Source organism: Anolis sagrei, chromosome 6 (assembly GCF_037176765.1).
Source record: "Anolis sagrei isolate rAnoSag1 chromosome 6, rAnoSag1.mat, whole genome shotgun sequence".
NCBI classification, from domain to species: Eukaryota; Metazoa; Chordata; class Lepidosauria; order Squamata; family Dactyloidae; genus Anolis; species Anolis sagrei.
Window position 1 is genome coordinate 76506107 of NC_090026.1, and position 21572 is coordinate 76527678.

General features: G+C 39.0%; 1 protein-coding gene across 1 annotated transcript in view; it reads left to right on the forward strand.

The window, feature by feature from the left end:
- Positions 1-21572, forward strand: part of ULK4 (unc-51 like kinase 4) — a 200916-nt gene that overhangs the window by 134765 nt on the left and 44579 nt on the right. The gene's annotated exons all lie outside the window — the stretch shown is intronic.

Consider the following 21572-nt stretch of genomic DNA (forward strand, 5'->3'; position numbering starts at 1 on the left):
AATATACCTATTGCTTAATTTGCATACTGCAATATGGAAATTAGATAACCTTTGGGAGGTGAACTTGAAGGCGATGATTTCTCTGCTTATGCAAGTATAATCCTATTTAATACTAAGGCAGCTTAACGTTTTCCTATGGGTGGCTTTTTTATTTGCTTTCTAATGAAATTAATCATAAATAAAAAGATAATTAATAAAAATAGTAAATAGCTTAATATGCACAACAGTATATTTTTGTCGATATCAAAGGATGACTGACAGTTCCTTTAGCCATAGTAAGTATGAAAAGAATCTGAGGACCTTCATAGACCCCAAGGTAAAAAGTAGACAATAGTGCAATGGAGTGGTAAACAATTGAAACAGAAACAGTTAATGCAATTTTCTATTACCCTCAAGAAGTATCTGATGTCAAGGAAGCCAATAATATCACTTTCTCCTTTGGTAAGACCCCAGCTAGACCACTATATGAAGTTTTGTGCCACACAAATGTTTGAAAGAGATTAGCAAATTGGACCGTGCCCAGAAGAATGTGAGTATGATAGTGAAGGGCCTAGAAAAGAACCCTTGGGAGGAATTGTTGTGAGATAGTTGGATAGGTTTAGCCTGGGAAAGAAGAGTGAAAATGATACCCATCATCAGATGGACGGTGGAAGATGGATCAGATTTGTCCTGTGCTGTTCTTAGGAACTAAATCATGTAATTCTGAAGATAGAAGGAATCCCAATGGTAATCTGGTCCAGTCCTCAACCAGTGCAGGGATCCACATGTGTGCTTGAGCAAATCAGATTGCTCATTTTGGATACTGAACTGCATATTAGTTTGTATTCCATATGCACAAGACAGAGAATATTTGTGATAAAGCAAAATAGAGTGTGAGATAAATGTTATTATTACTTGTGTCATAGAGGACTTTTTTCTCTCTTCTGCAAGGAAAATTGCTTTGATTTTTGACTCTGGTAATTTTGTTGCCTTGCAGAACTACAGGTTATTGATGATTCTTATTAAAAAACGGAAAAGCACTAATGATAGGGAGGTTATGACACATATTAACAATCAACAAAATCACACAACAAAATTCAGGCTGTCAGTAGAACCATACTGAAATGTAATGATTTTTCATTCCTTTCACACTTCTCCGCTATAAGTAGCAAATTAGTTTCTCAAAAGTAGATTGGATGGGAATACATGGCAAATCATGTGATATACACACTTGTGATAAATCTTATTGTACATCTCACCTCTATGTCTCTTGGGAAGATATTTTAGCTGGATTTTCAGGTAATTAGCTCTTCCCCTACAATATCAAGTGCAGTAAAGTTCTTCTAGTACAAAAATACCTGTTCTCAGAATTTGTCATTTCAGTTATAATGAAGACAGACATGTAAGCATTCTGCAGGATATGTGGGAGTTATGACTGAATACATAGTAGAGCAGATGCAAAACAAACAGACAGAACCATAGTACCTTTCCTGACATTTATACCCGAGGCTGTGCAAGTTTATAGCAGATATGAATCTCACTGCAGCCCTTCCAGTTAATTCAGAATTCGGTCTAATTCTGCCATATAAAATCCATATGAATTGACGTGTTATTGTGTTGAAGGAGAATCCTTTGGCATTTGGAAGGCTAACAAGATACACTGTAGAATGAGTTCTGATAGGTATTCTAGTAGATGCATTTGATACCTCATGGGCTCTCATATCCTCATGGTCTCTTATATTCATGCCTATGGACTCTATGCTTGGTTTTAGGATGCCACAAAAGCCTGTTGTTTCTGCTGGATAATATCCTTATAATCATACAATCTCATAGGGCTATTATCTAGGCTTTTGGGCAGGTTCACTGGCTATGCCTTTGAGTTCTTGTAATGTGTTATTTGCTCAAGGCTACCTGTCATTCTGTGTCTTTTAGTTCTTTTCACATTTCGGATTGCAAAATGGACACTAGCAGTATTACGCAGAGTAATTTCTCTCTCCCATATAGTTAAGGGAATATTATACTTGAACAAGGTTAACCAGGCCAGCATAATTTGGCTCATTTCCCAAATTTACTATCATGCCCATCTTGTTTTTTTACATAATAGACATAGCATAGCTCTACCTAGTCCAACTGTTGTTGACACTTTTTGTTGAGAGTAAAAAGCAATGTAATTTCAAAGACATTCGTAAAACTTCATAATAGGCCCGATGCTTAAGGACAGTGCTACTCAAAGTGGTGGTTTCACCAACCCATCTGTTACTAATCTCTGAAGAACTTATGGGAAAGAAAGACAAAATTATAGCCAATGGGTACAAATATGGTACTGGTCCCCAGAACACTGGAAAAAAGACATTGCTAGTCCTGCTTAAGAAGCACTGCTTTAGGATAGTTCTGAGTTGTTGGATTGCAGTTAGGGCTGTTGCAATATTTATAAAATGTTGCATGTATTTCTGTCACTAAACATTCAGTTCTCCTTTATAAGTTACTACATCCTCACAGTCTTTCTTTTCAAAATAAAGTTTGTTGGACCTTATCAATGTATGTCCCTGAGGTATGTAACAAAGCACCAAACTAGATGTAGTTCAATTGACTTGTATTGTGTCATCTTTTTAAACATTTAAAAGGATTATATGAAAGGAGGAGGACAGAGATTGGTTGAAGACTTCATTTTGGGAGTAAGAGCTTAATTTTCCCCATCCTATGCTATTTTCCCATTCAGAAGTTTCTTCCTCTAATTGCTGTTTAATTCAGCATGGAAAATAACAGATAATGTTGCCTTTTTTTCTTCAACAATGACCCTATTGATAGCTGAACAGGGGGTCGTAGATTGGGGAAAAGAAGTGGGGCAGAAGTGGGGCATCAGCTCCCTAGCATGTAACACTGTTCTATTTTACCTGCCTTGTGACTTTTTTGAGGGTGGAGGCCAGGGTGTGGATGGCCATACTCAACCTCTGGCTCATAATATCCCATGCACCTCTTGGTCTTGCCCCACTAACCATGGAGGATGACTTCCAACGAACATGGAAGCAAGCGATAACATCCAAAATCTCCTCATTGGGATTTTCTCCAGGCCTACTACTCACTATGGATTACAATAAAGCCAAAGAACTTATTAAAGAACGTATCACAGACACAGAGTGCCAACTAGATCTGGCCTCTGTTCCAACCTTTTTTATCAATGAATACAGCAGATATTTTGCCTCCCCTATGGCATATTTAACAAATTTAGAGGTTCCTATTCATCAAAGGGCTTTCACTCTGGCTCGATGCCATGCTCTCCCATCAGCTGTACTCGAAGGCCGCTACCGGAAGATCCCTTTCCCAGAGAGATTCTGCCCCTGTGACTCGGGTCATATAGAAACCATAGAACATGTGCTCCTCTAGTGCCCGTTCTACAGGGATATTCATGCCAGGCTTATCTTACCTCTGATATAAAAGCACCCGGGCCATTCAAGACAATTTTATACCTCCCTGTTAATTGTAGATACTAGTTCAGCTACAACCTACAATGTTGCAAAGATTTGTGCAGCAGCATATGAAATCCGTCAGGCAATGACTGGTCTCAAAAGTTAACTGTGTATCCAGTAATCATCTTCCTTGATTCTAAAATTTGCTGATAGACCTGTGCATTGTATGTTTTTACCCTGTTTCCCCTTCCGCTCCCTCACCCTTATTGTGCTTCAGTATTTATATTTACATTTTAAATGTACTAAACATTCCAAGTTCATATGAAACTGTGGCTTTTATTTCAGTGCTGGTCTATGACCTAAATAAATGATTTGATTTGATATCTGCCTTGTGACACCATTTAAGTTTTGAAGAGATCTCAAAAGATCCTGTCATTGACCTAGAAACGTAGAGTTGGAAGGGGCCTCATGAGCCATTACGTTCAAACCTGTACCCAGTGATGATCTCCAGAAAAAGCAGCCTCTTTTTGAAGGTGCTGAAGGAGATCTAGGCAATTTGTTCCATAGCGAAATCACTGTTACTTATTGGTTAGCATGAAGTGTAGGACTTTAGTGTTGTCCCTCCCACTAATTCAACTTGGCCCTTATAGCCCAAACTTATTATCTAGCTCTTGCATTTCTCTACCAGCCTTGTCCTTGCAGTTGTATTGCACAAGCCTTTGCATCTCCCCTTAGTTTTGAAATGTCCACTATGCTCAGTTACTGGTTGCTGTATGATGAATTATGTTTTTATGATGTTGTGTATGTATTTTATTGTGTATATTTTAACTCTGTTTGACTGGGCTTTGTCCCCATGTAAACTGTCCCGAGTTCCTTCAGGGAGATGGTGGCAGGTTACAAAAATAAAGTTGTTGTTGTTGTTTTTGTTGTTGGATTGCCTACCCCCTTGTTCCTTCCTGTGTTTTTTTAATAGGAAATTATCTGGAAGGAACATCAGGAAATTTTAGGATAACCGATGCTTAGCAGAGTTAGTCTCCTAGCAATCAGGGTAGTTGAAAGCCCCTGTGAAATTGTTTGTGTTTCATCTATATTCTTAAAAAAGATGCTTCAGAATGAAAATTAAATCAAAATTAAGATACATTTATACTTATTCAAATAAGATGCAAGACAAAACGTTTGGGGGCAAAGGATGGTATTGGTATTAATATCAATATCCGTATTAATATCTCTAAAATCTATCTCTTTGTTGTTGTCGTCATCCAGGCTTTTTGTGCAATAGTTATGAACATATTTTAATGACGTGCTATAGAAGACTTTACCATTATAGAGTTGCTTAGCAACCTTAAGCCTTTACTTTAATAAGCTCTTTTATAACATATAGCTCTCTATTACAAGTACCTGAAGAAAAAGGAATGGAATTCATCACTTTTTAGGCATTGTGTTCTAGGGATCAAATGAATGTTCTCTGTATCGGCAGCAAGAAAGGTTGGCACGTTTGTCCAACTACCTATATTGCTTCCATATACCTGGTTAGATTGTTCCTAAAGGTGCACCCCAGGCACAAATTTTACAATGGCACACAATAATTATTCAGAACTTGATTATTTATTAATACCTAGTAAAATATCTACAGCCTTAAGCTATACTGGGAGAAGCTTCAGTTTCAATGTCTATAGGAGTCTTCCGGTTGATCTTGAGAATGTCATCCTTTGTCTAAGAGGAAATAATGACAAACCTCCTATGAACAAATCTTGCCATTAAACCCTAGGATGTGATCATTATAATTAATGCCTACTGGAAGGTATATCATAACAACAAAGGAACCTTTTGTAATTTCTTTATGGCAAATTCATGTGTAAGATGTACCAGATCACCCCTACTTGTTCAAACATAATTTCTGAAGCAGACATTTTGAACGTTTATTTATTGAGACTATTAGTCCTCTTGTTGTTTTCCAGTTGATTAGAATATAATTGTTCTATACTCCATATGTCTAAATGGGAAGTAGGAGACAATCAGTTAGGAAAGTTCCCAATAATGGGTGTTATGTGCCCATGTTTCCAACTTCCACTTTATAGAAACAATAAGAGGTGAGAGGAGAAAAATAGTTAAGAAAATATATCATGGCAGATGAAAAATCTTTCTGGCTAGCCAAAAGGAAGTGAAAAGGATGCTTCCAACCTATGACTGCCTCCAGAACTTTGATAATTTGGCTGCCTTCTTTGTATCTTTTCGTGCTCTGTAATATACTTTCTGAGATGGAATGACGATAATTATATATAGTAAGTAGTTCAAGTATACAGTATATGGTAATCCAAAGGTGGTGAAAACACAAGTATGTTTCTAAAAATGAAAGATTGTATTTTCAAAGAAGAAGGCTTTAAAGATTATGTTCTATTCTCGAGTTCTCATTGGATGGCAGTTCAAGATTTGCATGTGTGTATCTCAGCATTCCACTGGTACCTACTGAAAACTTGATTATGCTTACAGAAGAGGACCACCACTTTGCCATATACTGTATGACTATAATGGAAAGCAGTAGAAAATAAAAAAGAAGGAAAGAGCAACATATAACTGTCTAGTGCTCTATGAATTCATGATTTGAAAAGACATCTATTGTGAAACTATGATTTGCAAGGGATGTTTAAAAATAGCACTGGAAATTGGGTTGTGCTTTCAGTGTATTTCACAGTAATTGACTTTTTTAGGTTTAGTCAATGTTGCAATTCACATTTTCAAAGATGAAGCCTAAACATTTTTGAATTATGAAGGACATGCTAGTTAAACATTTATACATGCACCCATTGCTGTCATTCCTTCAGACTATTAAAATGTAATGTTTTTGTATGAATAGCATTATAAATTTATAACAAGTGTAATTTGTATAGGGATGGTGATGGTTTATGAGCTGTGAACTACAATATCAAATTTCAATCAGCGTATGCTTTTTTGGCAGAATGTTCTATATTAGCACAAATGGATAAGGCTATCACTCATGTATATGCCCACCCCATCTATGAGTCAAGAGCAGGCCTGGGGGCCAAAATTATGGATTTTTCTTTGACCTGTGGATAAACCATAAATAAAACTTGGGAGCATATATCATTTTTTTAAATAAGTAAATTGGCAGAAAGAGAGAGTCTGTTTATTTGAGTGGTTGCATTGCTGATATTAAAATGTCGACATCTGTACAAATACAGATCAGAAAAGTGATACAAGTTAGAAAAAGAATGAGAAATGTGGCCTGAAAGAAGTGAGTGGGAGAAGAGCAAGGAAAGCAACTTACCTCTATTAGTAACCCAGTGTGAAGGTTGGTTCCCTAACAGAGGCAGAGGTAAATCTGTCCTGACATGGTGGGGCATGGAAGCAGTGTTCTCACCCCATTACCCCTCCTTTGCCCAGAAAAGAGAAACAAAGACAGCCCTCCTTCTTTCCCTCCTTTCTCGCCTATCTTTTTGGACCAAAAAGTGTTCAGCGGCAATGTCGGGGAACCCAAAGAGGGCAGCACACTTGAGGTGAAGCAGAACAGCAATGGCCATTTTGCATAGAGACTTCCTGTGATCTCTCTGCAAGTACTGTGGGGCTTGCCGAAAGACAACTAAGCCCCTATTAAAAATGACTGCCACCACTATGCTTAATTTCAAGTGTCCAAAATAGTGGGGAGCATGGGGCATTTCTAGCATTAACATGTGTGTAAATTAACCCAGGTTATTTTAGATTGCTTTTCTTTTGTGCTTCGTTTCAAGTGAAATTAAGTTACTTATAAACAAATTTGCTACTAATTACATTATTATTTAAATTCATCATGAGATATTTATTTTTTGAAAAATGAGAAATGTTGAATGAAAGTAAGATTCCCACCATCACCATCCTATTTTTATATTTTCTAATGAGTTTTGTAGATGGAAAATAGTTCATACCTATTTTTGTTCCCTAACTGCAATCAAATAGGTACAGTGCAGGAAAATCTTTTTCAATTGATTCTATGCAATACACGCACACGCGCTCATGCACACATACGAGGGATTTGTAATCTGCGGTTCACTCAATATTATTTAACCATAATTGCCATTGACCATTTCCCATGCTGGCTGAGGTTGGAGTTCAGCAACATCTGAATGATAAGTTGTGCCTAATTTATAATATACTTCTAGCATGTGATTGTGAGCTATTCCCTTTTTCTTTACAGTTGAGGTGGGGAATGGATGGCCTTTCAAATGCTGTTGGAGTGCTGCTCTCATCAGCTTTAGCCAGGATAGTCAATAGTTGTGTTAGTTCAACAAGAACTGGAATTCTCCATCTTTGTTTTTAAGGAAATCAGACTGGATTATTTTTGGAGAAGGGGTGACATAAATTGAAATCCTACCTGAAATCTCTCTTTTTGTATTATTCTAGTCTCAGCATTTATAAGTAACTAGTTACAGATAACAGATACAGATAAATTCCTTTTCCCAATTACAGAGAGCATGTTTTGTACTACTGTCCAATAGCTTATAGCATTGTGATTTTTTAAGGCAAAAGTAACTAATTTTGTTATCTCAAAAAATCAGAAAGCTGTTATTTACTTTTTAAAATTTAATGTTGACTGCAGTTAACTAATTTGAGGGCCTTGGACCCATGACACATATTAATAACTTTTGAAAAGTAGCTTTGCATGCTTTCTTTCTAACACTTTCCCATGTTTCTTCATTCAATCCTTCTGAATAGTGAGGTATTAATTTCTTATTTCTACCTTTTCAGCTCAACTAAGGCATAAGCCACACTGCAATGAACTGATCAAATCTTAAACATAGAATATGTAGATATCTACAAAAATGAATTATTCTATAAAATCATCATGCTAATTTCGTTTTCATTTTTAATTGGTCAGGAAATGTCTCATTTTAGAGACTGTGAATGAAGCACAAGATCCCACTAGAGGGCTGTAGCAGCATGCTTGTATATAGTGAAATTTGCACCTTCACAAATTAGTTAACATTTACACGCAGATAATTGTCTGAATATGATTTTTGTAGTGAAAGATTTGCTTGACCTCTACTGCCATCTTTGTGTCACTCAAAGTACACTAAAAGGCTCATTCAAAAATCTTCATAGATAGTAATAGCAGTATTTTTAAATTATTTATTTCGTATCAAAAGCATTGCATAAGTTAGTATAAAACTGATAAAAAATAGAAAGAGCGCAGGTGGTTAAATATCTTTTGACCAAAAACGGGCAACAGCAGTGGCATTGTCTGTAGCCTCCAACAATTCTTCCTCTGTACATGAGGCAGGGCATTGTGGACAAGCATACAGATGCGGAGTTGTCTGTTCTTCTGCACAGTCACATAAGGTGTGGGATTCTTTTAAGTAGTGCCATTTTGCCAGGTTGTCTTTTGATCTGCCCACACCACTTCTGAATCTGTTCAGGGACTTCCAAGTTGCCCATTCTTAATTTGCCCTTGGAGGAAGACCTTCGTGGGGGGGCATCCATTTGGGATTTTGTGGTTTAGCTGCCCAGAGGGATACCCTTGCTGTTGGACGCCAAGAGGAGTGGTAGTTCTCATAAAGGTTTCCTTGATTTGAGTCTACTGAGAGGAGGCTGGTGGCCATGTAGTGGGTGGCCTTCACAGTTTTCAAACTTATTTCTCTCACATTTAGCAGCAACTTCCTTTTGCACATGGGGAGGGTTGGACAAAGTCCTTTTAGAGTTTATCAACAGGTGTACGTTTAAGACATCCTGTGATTATTCTGCATGTTTTATTCAATGCTATTTTCACTTGCTTTTCATGGGCAGACCTATGCCAAACAGGGCTGGAATGCTCAGGAGTTGAGTATGACAAGGCTAGGGCTGATGTTCTTACTAATTTTGGGCCTGCACCCCATGTGCTGTGAGTAAGTTTCCGCAGGATGTTATTGCGTTCAGCTACTTTGTGCTTGGTATTCAAGCAGTGTTTCCTATATGCTTAGTGTTCAATCTAAGGTGACACTGAAATATTTAGGATGGAAATAAATTAGTTAACTGGGTGGACAACTAATTTATTTCCAAATTGTCCACATAGTAGGGGAAATCAGGCTATGTTGATAATGTGTACAAGGCTATAAATACATCATTTTATCTGTTTAAATGCCACATGCACAATGGAGGACCTTCCCACTGTGTCACTAGAGGCACTCCAAGTGGTGAGAGGCCATTTAGTATAATGCCAAGTTTTTAAACTTTGTTTGTGGTTTTCTATACATTACAACTGTACCCTCAATTCACTTCTAACACGATAAATAAAAATCTGTATAAATTTGGCATTGTCTTTGCTCAGTTGAGGACAAGTTGTACCTTGGGTGTTTTGAACTTTAGCAATTATAATAATTAAAAATATAGGTAAATCTGGATTGCCAGAAGTGTTTTTTAATGTTTATTTATATATATGTTCTTTTACTTTAATGCTTTGCTTATGTAGAATATTTAGTAATAAATATTGTTATTATATGTCACTCATTACTTTACCTGAGAACCTTTTACCATCCTATGTTCCTGCTCTAACTACAATACAAATCTCATGTCTGTGGGGGGATATATTCCTGAACTTACCTAGAAACAGGAAACTGTGGATCATAGCAAACCCTATTGAAATGAACATTTACCTATGGAAATTACCATAGAGTCACCCTAGAAGTATCCTCTCTAGGAATGTGCTCTGTCCTCCAGATCAACTGTATGTTAACTTCCAGCAGAAGTATATCATAGCATCACCTGAAGGACCTAACAAATTCCTAAAGATAACATATTTTGTTGAAAGCGGGTAGGTGAAACCACAAGTACTTTTCCCGCAAGCACAGGAGTTGTACTTTCTAGTGAATTTGTGGGATATTTGCACATTGATGTCAGCATGCTAGGTACCTGCAAACCAAATATCAGTGGTAGCGGTCTGTGTGCAGATTGTAGTTAGCCTTTACCAAAGTCAAATTAGAAAAAAGGTAGTAGAAAACCAGTCCAGAAGCTCAAAAGCTTTGCTTTATAATACTTTGCTTTTCATTTGTTGGCTGTCATTTCCAGGTAAACTAACAGCTGGAAAAGCCCCAAGTCTTGTTCTCTTCTCCCACCCACTCAATTTTCTTATCTCTTGGGCTTTTGAAAAATCTTTTCAGAGTCCAATTCCTCCACCCACATTTTGCTTATTCTTTCCTCATCTTCTGTCTCAGAGGTATCTGACAACTTCTCCTAGCTTATCTTCGACAAAATGAAACTGACAAGTTGTATAAGACTCAGGAGTAACAGTAGAATATTAAAATATCTTGCCTTAAATCGCACTGTGACCAACACAGGTTCTGTGTAGCTCTCTCTCCTGAGGCTTTGTACTTTCATTTTGTAATTGATTACAAAATAATAGGAGATACATAGAATACAAACATGGATGTATGGCAGTTTACCTATTTGTAGTTAACTAGAATCATTTGTTCTGTCAATTTTAGGAATATGAATACTCAAATCTTTCTGCAGTTACCAGTAACTGTGTCTACTCTAATGGTGACATGTTTAATTTCAGTTATACTGGAGAATCTGGGTTTTGTAGTGAATATCAAGTACAGATCTCAGTTTACAAATCCTCTGACAATGGATCTCCTTTCTCTGAAGTATTTTATATCCATCTGGATCCCCCCCCCCCCTTTCATCCTTAACCTCAGCTAGATATCTCTTAGAAGCACTGGCATTGGGAGAATTGTTAAAGAGGACTGGAATCACAGGTGTTGATTCCGGGAAAAAAATCCATACCCATCTTGATTCTGGTGCTGTAGAAACACATGACATACGACTGCTTTCATATTGATATAACTTTGGAATTTAACCCATTATTATTGAGGTACACTTGTTACTCCACAGTTCCCAGAAAAAAATGTTGCTTTTCTAGTGTGTCCGTCTGGGTTATATTGGGGGAGTGGGACAGATTGGGGTCCTTACTGTTGAAAAGGAATTGAGTATTTCGGGATTCTGAAGAGCCACACTTACAAAGTTATGAGGTCTGAAGCCAGAATGAGGCATCTGACCCAAATGATCCTCTTCTCACAGATCTCGTTGCTGGATGGCTGATTCTGACCTCAGAGCAAGCGATTTCACAAGTGGTGTATGAACCTATTATTTCCATGTTATTGTGGTCTCTGCTATCATTTCGTTTGATTATGCCTAGAGTGACATTTACTTCATTAATTGAGGTACACCTGTATTTAGAAATCTATGCCAGATTGTGCTACCAAACATAATTTTCTATTTTTGAATGTGTTGGTAAATGTATTATTGGTTTCACTCATACAAGACATCTGATCTAGGACGGGGCTCCTTTACTTTTCCACTCACAACCCTTTTTGACCTGAGAAATTTTTACATAACCACATGTAAATAGGTGTGTTAAATAAGTATACAAATCAAAAATATACTGATAACAAATCAGCATGTACAAGACTTGCCAAACAGGCTGATTTTTCTTTTTATGAAGTACAGCTGAAGCATCTTCTGCGGAGTTCATGTAAACACTACACAACAGGTTCATGTAAATGTCTAAATCAGCCAGTAGGTGGTATTCAGAAACCTTTTTCTGTTCCCAAATTTTTCAGGACTAAAACATTGAGCAATGGGGACCCTATTTAGGGTAGGGATGGACAGTTTAAGAAGCAGTGCTCTAGGCTAATAAACAGGTATGTTCATCTAGTGGCACATATATCAGTTCAGATTTTCCAATTGCCTTACTGTTTTAGTTCAGGGAAGTATTATTATTTTCCTACCAACTGCTTTATATCGTTCAGGGCCAGATTATATCACCCTTTTTATTGCCTGTCTTTTCCCCAGTGAGCCCAGAGTCATTGGGACTATGGTCTAATGAACCTGCTTTGATAGTCTGTAGACCCTTTCTTGTTAAACCAGCTCAAGGCAACAGGCACACTATCTGACTCCAAAATCATCACTTCTTTCCTCTGCATACTTTTTTAAAACTGCATTTGATGGTTCTGAAAGTTTGTTTACTTGTTTGGCTGGCTTAATAAATGTGTTACCATAATATGAACTTAGGGCATAAATTGGTCTTAAAGGAATTGTACTATTGCCTGTAATGTTTTGTAAAACAATGAGAGCATTAGGTCACACAGCATGCTTTTTTTGGAGAAAAGAAGAACCTTTTAATCTAGATTCTGATGTATGCAGATTCCAGAATATATTTATATCAGGAACAACATTTATAGCTTAAGATCTGTCAAACAGACTTTGATTCTTATACTGGAAAAGGCAGACTTTTCTCCCTGCACATAAAATAAGATGTTATTTTGGGGTCAGATGTCATTGACCCCAGATGATGTTCAGCTCTGTCACTCCTTCCCACCTGTTACTAAGGAGGCTGTGCAGGTCCTGAACCGGTGCTTGGCAGCTGTGACGCTCTGAATGAGGGCGAACAAATTGAAACTGAATCCAGACAAGACAAAGGTCCTTCTGGTAAGTCATAAGACTGAACAGGGCACAGGGTTACAGCCTATGCTGAACGGGGTTACACTCCCCCTAAAGACACAGGTTCACAGTTTGGGAGTGATCCTAGACTCATAGTTGAGCCTAGAACCCCAGATCTCGGTGGTGGTTAGGGGAGATTTTGCACAATTAAAACTTGTGCGCCAGTTGTGCCTGTACCTTGGGAAGTCAGACTTGGTCACGGTGGTCCATGCTCTTGTTACATCCTGAATTGTTTACTGCAACACACTTTACGTGGTGTTGCCTTTTAAGACTGTTCGGAAGCTTCAGCTAGTCCAACAGTCGCCATCCAAGTTGCTCACTGGAGCTGCATACAGAGAGCATACAACCCCTCTGTTACGCCAGCTCCACTGGCTTCCAATCTGCTACCTCACACAATTCAAAGTGCTGGTTTTAACCTTTAATGCCCTGAATGGTTCCGGCCCAGATTACCTGTCCGAACATATCTCCCACTATCAACCATCACAAAGTTTAAGGTCAGCTGGGGAGGCCCTGCTCTTGATCCCACCATCATCGCTAACGCGGCTGGTGGGGATGAGGGACAGGGCCTTCTCAGTGGTGGCCCTTCGCCTACGGAACTCTCTTCCCAGTGACATCAGATTGGCCCCCTCCCTCCTGTCCTTAAAACAAAACTAAAAACCTGGTTATGGAACCAAGTGTTCGAACAATAGACGCAGTAATCAAGAATAAAACTTAAGTGATACGAATGATAATGGACTGACCCGGACTCTGATATTAATCCTGCATGATTTTAAATGAATGTTTTATTAATGTAGTGCTTTTTAATGAATTGTTTTAAATGTATTCTATTTATGACTGTGGTCGGCATTTGAATGAAGGCCTGCTGTAAAGCCGTCCTGAATCCGTCCGTGTCCTGTCCCCCCGGGGTGTGTGCGAGAAGGATGGGGTACAAATATGCGAAATAAATAAATAAATAAATTGGTAGAGAAAAGCTAGGACTGGATCTTAATCCAATTTTCTTATGTTCTGTTGGGATTTTGTTGGCATCTCTATGTCCTAATAACATAATCTGTAATTTTCTCATTCCATGTTTTCAATTCTCCTTTGCATTCTGGTTTTCAAACATTTAGACTATCCCAATCCTGTTGCCAACTTCTTGGCTCTTGCTTTTGTTACTTCTTCTATACACATATATTCAGTGTGCATATCTTTCTTTGGATAGTTTTTAAAACAACAATGGCTTTTAAACAGCCTCTCCCAAAAGAACTACTTAGGTCATTACTTGTTCATTGCCTCGTATAAACTTATTAAAAAATTAAAATTACAAGGGCAGGAACATGGATGTAAGGTGAGCAATGTTCACAGATTGTACAGCAACAATTCAGTAGAAATAAGGGAGGTTGGGAAATATAAATTGGAAGCCTGAGAGAAGAATCGGTAGTGATAAAACCAGTCTGTCTTAGATGACAGGCATTGGAGATAGTATGGTGAATGGTAGCCCTTTGGGGCAGGAGCTGTCTTTGACTGTGTCTGTTCTATGGCTAGTCTTGATAATGAGCTCAGCCTTTGGGCACTGTTGTTATATATTTTTGCAGCACTAATGATTACCGTGATCACAAACAAAAGATAAATCTAATGTGGGGGTGCACAAATCTTACAGAGGAATTTTTCTGCACATCATCTGTTGTACTCCTATTCCTCTTTGAGGCTGGGAAAGGCTTGAGTAAACTATTCTGGGCTGGAGAAGATGACAGATTGTGTGGCACACCTCAACAAATAGTTATGTGGTGATTTGTTCAAAAACTGATAAAACTAAGATAAAAATTAACTTTTCAGTACCTATACTGTATAAAAACACATTGTCTTGCTGTGTTTTCCCTTCTTTGCATATATAAGGTATTACACATATGCACAAACACATAACTTTTTTTCTGGAGATGTCAGAGCAAAGCAACAATCATTTTTTTAGAATTGTTTCCTTTATTGGCTACAAGATGTTAATTGCGCAGATACAAGGAGAGAATTTTCCGACTAACTAGTTACAGGGTTTTGTTGGGACTGGGAACTGAACTACCTAAAAGATTCTCCTTTGGTTGTTGTTTTTATTGTTGTTGTTGCTGCTGCTGCTCTTATTGCTGCCTCACCATTTCCTTCATTTCAAAAGGAAATTCTTCACAGGAAAGAGACATAGTTCCAGCCAGCTTCCAGCCAGCTTAAAACAAGCTGTGATAAAACCGCTGTTGAAAAATCCATCACTGGATCCCACTGATTTGAACAACTTTTGGCCAGTTTCCAATCCCCCCTTTTTGAGCAAAATCTTGGAACGTGCGGTTGCCTTACAGCTCCAGAGATTCTTGGACGAAACTGATTATCTGGATCCGTCGCAGTCGGGTTTCAGACCAGGACATGGAACTGAGACAGCCACGGTCGCCTTAGTGGGTGATCTCCACAGAGAGCTCAACAGGGGGAGTGTGTCCCTGTTGGTTCTCCTGGACCTTTCAGCAGCCTTCGATACTCCCTTCGATACAGAGAGTTCTCCTGGATTCATCACTGAGCCTGGAATCCCAGGTTGCAGCTGTGGCCAGGGGAGCGTTTGCACAATTAAAACTTGTGCGCCAGTTGTGCCCATACCATGGGAAGTCAGACTTGGTCACGGTGGTCCATGCTCTCGTTACATTTAGAATAGACTACTGCAACGCCCTCTACATGGGGTTGCCTTTGAAGACTGCTCGGAAGCTTCAAATAGTTCAACGAGAGGTGGCCAGGTTAATAACTGGGGCAGCATACAGGGAGCATACAACCCCCATGTTACACCAGCTCCATTGATGCCAGTTTGCTACCGGGCACAATTCAAAGTGCTGGCTTTGGCCTATAAAGCCCTAAATGGCCCCGGCCCAAATTACCTGTCCAAATGCATCTCCCCCTATGAACCACTGCGGAGATTAAGATCCTCTGGGGAGGCCCTGCTTTCCATCCCGCCATTGTCACAGGCACGATTGGTGGGGACGAGAGACAGGGCCTTCTCGGTGATTGCTCCCCGGCTATGGAACTTCCTTCCTGGTGAGATCAGGTCGGCCCCCTCCCTCCTGTCCTTTAGAAGGATGGTAAAAACTTGGCTGTGGGACCAAGCTTTCAGGACAGGGCAATGAAGCGGCAATGGGAAAGATGACAGGGCCAATTGGATTTGATGCGGATGGCTGGGACGGTTTTAAATGGTGTTATTTTAAATGGTATATTTTAATATTTCGATAAATGTTTTTAATGTTTATGTATTGTATCCAGGCATTGAATGTTTGCCATGTATATGCTGTGCTCCATTCTGAGTCCCCTTCGGGGTGAGAAGGGTGGAATATAAATGTTTTAAATAAATAAATAAATAAATAAATAATAGTTCTGCATGTCCCCTCATGACTGTCTTTCTGAAGGATAATCCCCTTTGTCTTGACATAACAGGCATTGTTTCTCCGTATTTCATGTGGAAAAACAGTTTCCATGCTAAAGTGCAACATTGGTGTAAAGGCGGCTTTCTTCTTCTTTCCTATCCTGCTGGTGCGAACCAAGTTATTCATGCCCTCCCCATAGATGGATTGGGTATGTTTCTGGGGCACAAGCAGAACTACCCAATCCAGATGACTGGATGGCCATCTCTCAGGGGTGTTTTGAATGCGATTTTCCTACTTCTTGGAAGAGGGTTGGACTGGATGGCCCACAAGGTCTTTTCCAACTCTATATTTCTATGATTATTTCCTCTATGCCATTGCTGGGAAACGAGCAGGCTTTGTTCAGATTGGTACACAGGACTCTTTCTGACCCATCTGGAAGAAGCAGAATGTGGAGGCAGTTGGTCTAGCTTACACATCATTTCAGCAGCTACAAAACACATCTAACAGGAATGACACCTTGTTTGGATGGTAGCAGGTGCCCAAAGCATTGGCACTTACACTTGCTGAGATGCTATAAATCATTCCACCCAAGGGATACCATGACATATCCTCTCATTTTGTTTTACCGTAGTAGTACTTCTGGTATTGCCTTGCAAATGTCTATTTTTACTTCTCTTTTGTAGCTAACAGATGAATTTCAGGTTAGAGATGTGAAGAAAATTCACCAACGTTCTTGTCCTTGCTGGAGACACTGGGCTAAGGAAACCAGCTCTTGGGGTCTTTGTTTGGGAAAATTAATTTGCACAAAAAATGGGGTCTTCCTGAATGGAAAACCTGGTTTTGGGTCCTCTTGTGTGTATTTAGATCCTTAGGCTTAACTTCTTTAACAGAAACATTTTATTAAAAATGAATATTGTGAATGTGTGAAATGAAACATCCAAGTCAGGTAAGCTTTCTATAAGTAAACAAGAACATCTTGTCAAAGGCTTTAATGGCCAGAATCATTGGGTTTTTGGGACTGTATGACCATGTTCCAGTAGTATTCTCTCCTGACATTTTGCTGTCATCCTCAGAGATTTGTGCAGAGGTTGGTTTGTTCAGAGGTTTATTCAGACCTCTGAATAAACCTCTGAGAATGCTTGCCATAGACGTAGGCAGAACATCAGTACAGAATACTATTGGAACATGGCCATATAATCCAAAAAACCCGCAGCAACCCAAGAAGGTTTTGAATATTCTAGAGACCACTGTTCTTTCAACAGCCTCCATGTTTCTTGTGATTTTCATTTTCCCAGTAATTGAGAGAGGAACATCCTGGAGTTTTAGTAGCTCCTCCCATTCTAGAATCATAGGGAAGCCCAAATTGAAACTGACATTTAATTCACATGATTCATAGAATGCAGAATAATTTTTTTAATTTATTTAACTTCATTTCTATCCCACCCTTCTCATCCTGTGGATGACTTAGAGCGACGTACATCATAGATTTAAGCAAAAATTCAATGCCTCATTATACATAAACAAATAATACAATATAAAATCAATAAAATCAATAGACATATAAATACAGATTAAAGCCCCCTAAACACATTAAAATGTAGTAAACCTCCAACACAAATAACTCATTGCACCAATCTCTTAATCATATTTTGGCTGTTTCATTTCTGTATCTGATAGGCTGTTAAAGTACATTTCTGTCACTCGCTGAAGGCTTATTTGAACAGCCAGATTTTAACTTGTTTCCTGAATACCAGCAGGGAGGAGGTCGATCTAATCTCATTAGGAAGAGAGTTCCACAGCCAAGGAGCTACCACTGAGAAGGCCCTGTCTCTCGTCCCCACCAATCACACTTGTGACAGCGGTGGGACCGAGAGCAGGACTTCCCCAGCAGATCTTGATGCTCGAACTGGTTCGTAAAGACTTAAAACACTTGAAAACAGAAGGAATCAGATGAGGCTGTTATGTTACTAATTCAGGAGGGTTTACTACATAAGTTGTTGCTTTTTGTTGCTATTGCATTTCTTTTTAAATACTATTAAAATTAAAATTACTTTAAAAATAAAATCCTACCTAGATGCCTCAAGAAGCTTTTTGAGCCCATGCTTCCAGGAAAAACATACTCATGGCACACACAAAAATTGAATGATGTTGCCAATGATTACCTTGTTTTTCTGTCCTTGTTATTGTAAAAAAGTAATGTGCTACAGGTAACATAATTGCTTGATCTTATTTATAAAGATATCTGAGCTGAAGTAAAGGACTGGTTGTCCACAAAACTACAGTCAGAGTTTTGGTTGTAATCAGCTTCCAAGGTCAATAATCATACGAATAATAAAAGAATATTTGTAGATCATGCGGATGTTTGTTTCCAAATTTATTGCGTGTCTATTTTTATTCAGGCTTTATCTACAAGAAATATGAATATCTTTTCTCTACAGAGCATTCCCCTGAAACCCAGCATAGAATATGGATCTTACTGCTAAAAATAGTTAACATCATAAACCTACAAAACTAAAATGCTAAACATTGTGGGTCTATGTAAATTGCTAATTAGGGAGCATTGCTAGCTTCAAAACTACCATTTGTTGCTATATAATCTTAAAGAGAAGGTTGTCTTCCAGTGTTCCTGCAGAATAATGTCTTGTCAAGCAGATTTTCTAATACAGCCAAAGAAGGGCATAAAAGCCAGCTCATGCTTAACAATTTTAGACTTCTATCAATCATATTATTAAACCATTACATGCATGCTTGGTGTTTTTATCTAATGATAGCATCAATATCACTAATTACGGGAGTGTTGTGTGGTTTCTGGGCTGTATGGCCGTGTACCACACAACACTCCCGCCATGAAAGCCTTCAGCAATACATATCACTGATTATATTCTCTCACTAACATTAATTTAAATCCTGCATCTATTGATTAACCAAATAACATACATATTCATGTATAAATCAATCTCGTGTATAAATGGCGGGCAGGTTTGGGGCCAAAATGATGGATTTTGATATAGCAGATGGATAAGTAAAGTGTCATTCTGCAAAAAGGGGAAAGTGCCAATGCTGCCTCAAGACAGAAAGCCAGTTGTCCTGGCCACGACCACTGCCATTTCCTCATCAGAAAGGCATTTTAAAATTCCCTTTGCCACTGGGTGCCACCATCACAGGGGATGACACTAAAACGACTGCCACTTTTGCAGTTTCTAGGATCCTGCAATATGTGTAGGATACATGGTGTCATCCCCATGGACCTTCTCCTGTACCACAATTCCCATGCTTCATGTTCCCTTCTAGACATCTCAGAGTGCAGAAAGATGGTTTACCCATGAGTAAGTAAAAGATCATGCACCACCACCACCACCATCCCCTCCCCCCCCCCCCCCCCCGTCACTTTTGTCTCACCTATTTGGTGTTGCAGCAACCATTGCCACCATCCTTTCCTTGCTCATGTTCCTGTTCCATCTCCCTCTTTCCCTTTGACAATGGCACACTTCCCTCCTCTGGCTGTCGATGACATTTAAGGCTGGTCCAGCCTTCTATCTTTGTTTCTTGCTACAAATTGGATCTCCTATTTCATGACTAAATAGCTTTTGGTCAAGTCATATTGTCTTTGGCTATGATGGGACTGCTTCCCAGTATCCTGGTTAGTAGCTTTATTGTCACCCTTATCTGTGAGTGAATGTGTTCATGAGGAACATAGACAGGTTGCTTTGCTGTAACACATTCTTTGAGTAGTCATCTCTAAACTCATAGAACCGTAACCAGCCCTCTGGGTAATCCTGGTCTGCCTCTTTCCAGGTTTGTTGCACACATAGCAGACTGCAACTGGAGGGATGGGACAGGAAGGTGCTGGAAGGAGGGGCAATAGATAATAGCTGAGGCTTCTTCCAGACAGACATGTGAACTCTAGACCAGTGGTTCTCAACCTATGGGTCACCAGATGTTTTGGCCTTCAACTCCCAGAAATCCCAACTGCTGGTAAACTGGTAGAGATTTCTGGGAGTTGTAGGCCAAAACACCTGGGGACCGACAGGTTGAGAACCACTACTCTAGACCCATTTCTCATGGAGGGTCACATTAGCCTTATGGTTGCTGTGAATGTTGATACCAATAAATATGTAGGGGGAAAGAGTAGAGAAGAATAGTGTGGTTGAGCACCTTTTTATTATATCTGTTTGTATGAGGTTTTACTTTTTAAAATGTTTATTTGTGTCTTTTTAATGTGTAACCCAATGCTGTAAACTGTATTCAGCTCCAATATGATCTTCAGACGTCTTCCTGTAGAATATATTCAATTTATTTATTTATTTGGGGTGCTTCTACCCCGCCCTTCTCAACCCCCTAGGGGGGACTCAGGGCGGCTTACAAAAGGCACAATTCGATGCCTAACAATTACAACATACAATGCAATATATAATACACAAATTTACCACATAATATCACAGTTATAACTGATTAAAATAATCAGACAGCTCTCCCATCGCCTTAGCCCAACAGCACCTGTGGCTCTGAGGTTGTGGAAAGGTTAAGGGGCTTTTTAAAGTGGAACATCATATCCATAAGCCTTGTATATAAATTCAAACCCCACTATCCTGATTAAGCAGCAAACTGCAGCCTTCCAGATGTTACTGTATCACAATTCCCGTATGCTCTAGTCATGATGCCTAATGATGAGGAATACAGGAGTTGTAGTCCAGCATCTGGAGGGCTGCATAAAATTACATGGCAAGCCAGATTCAGCCTATGGGCCTTAAGTTCAACATATGTGCCCTAAACATTTCCAAACATTCACAGGTGACCATTTGAAGAACCCTATTTGTAAGCAACTTGTATTTCTGCTGGACTTCTCGGATGTTTTTGATCCCATCACCCTTGGCAAACCCAGAAGCTAATGCTGGGGGATTCTTATTTGATTCCTCAGCTTCTGGTCTGTGAAGTACCTCAGGCCTCTATTTGACCCAGATGGTATTCAAAAAATGTATATGCGATGTATGATACCCCTAAGAAAAATTGTGCAAAGGTTTGGGTGTAAATGCCACCAGTACACTAATGACACTCAACATTATTTCCTATTTCAAGTAAACTTCAAAGAAACTTAGTTCTTTGGTATTAATTGGACAAATATGAGAAAAAAGTCAGCAAGACAGAGGTGCTTCTGGACAGTTGAAAGGAAGCTCAGGGAATAAGAATGTAGCCTATACTGGATGAATTACAGTTTTGGCTGAAATTCAGTTTTGGCTGAAAAGGAAGATTTCCACATCAACATCTCAAGAAAACATCTGAAGGCCAGCAGATTACATGATGAATGATTAGAGTGTGCTGGTAACAAATGAAGATGACATTTGAAGGGCGTTGGATTAAA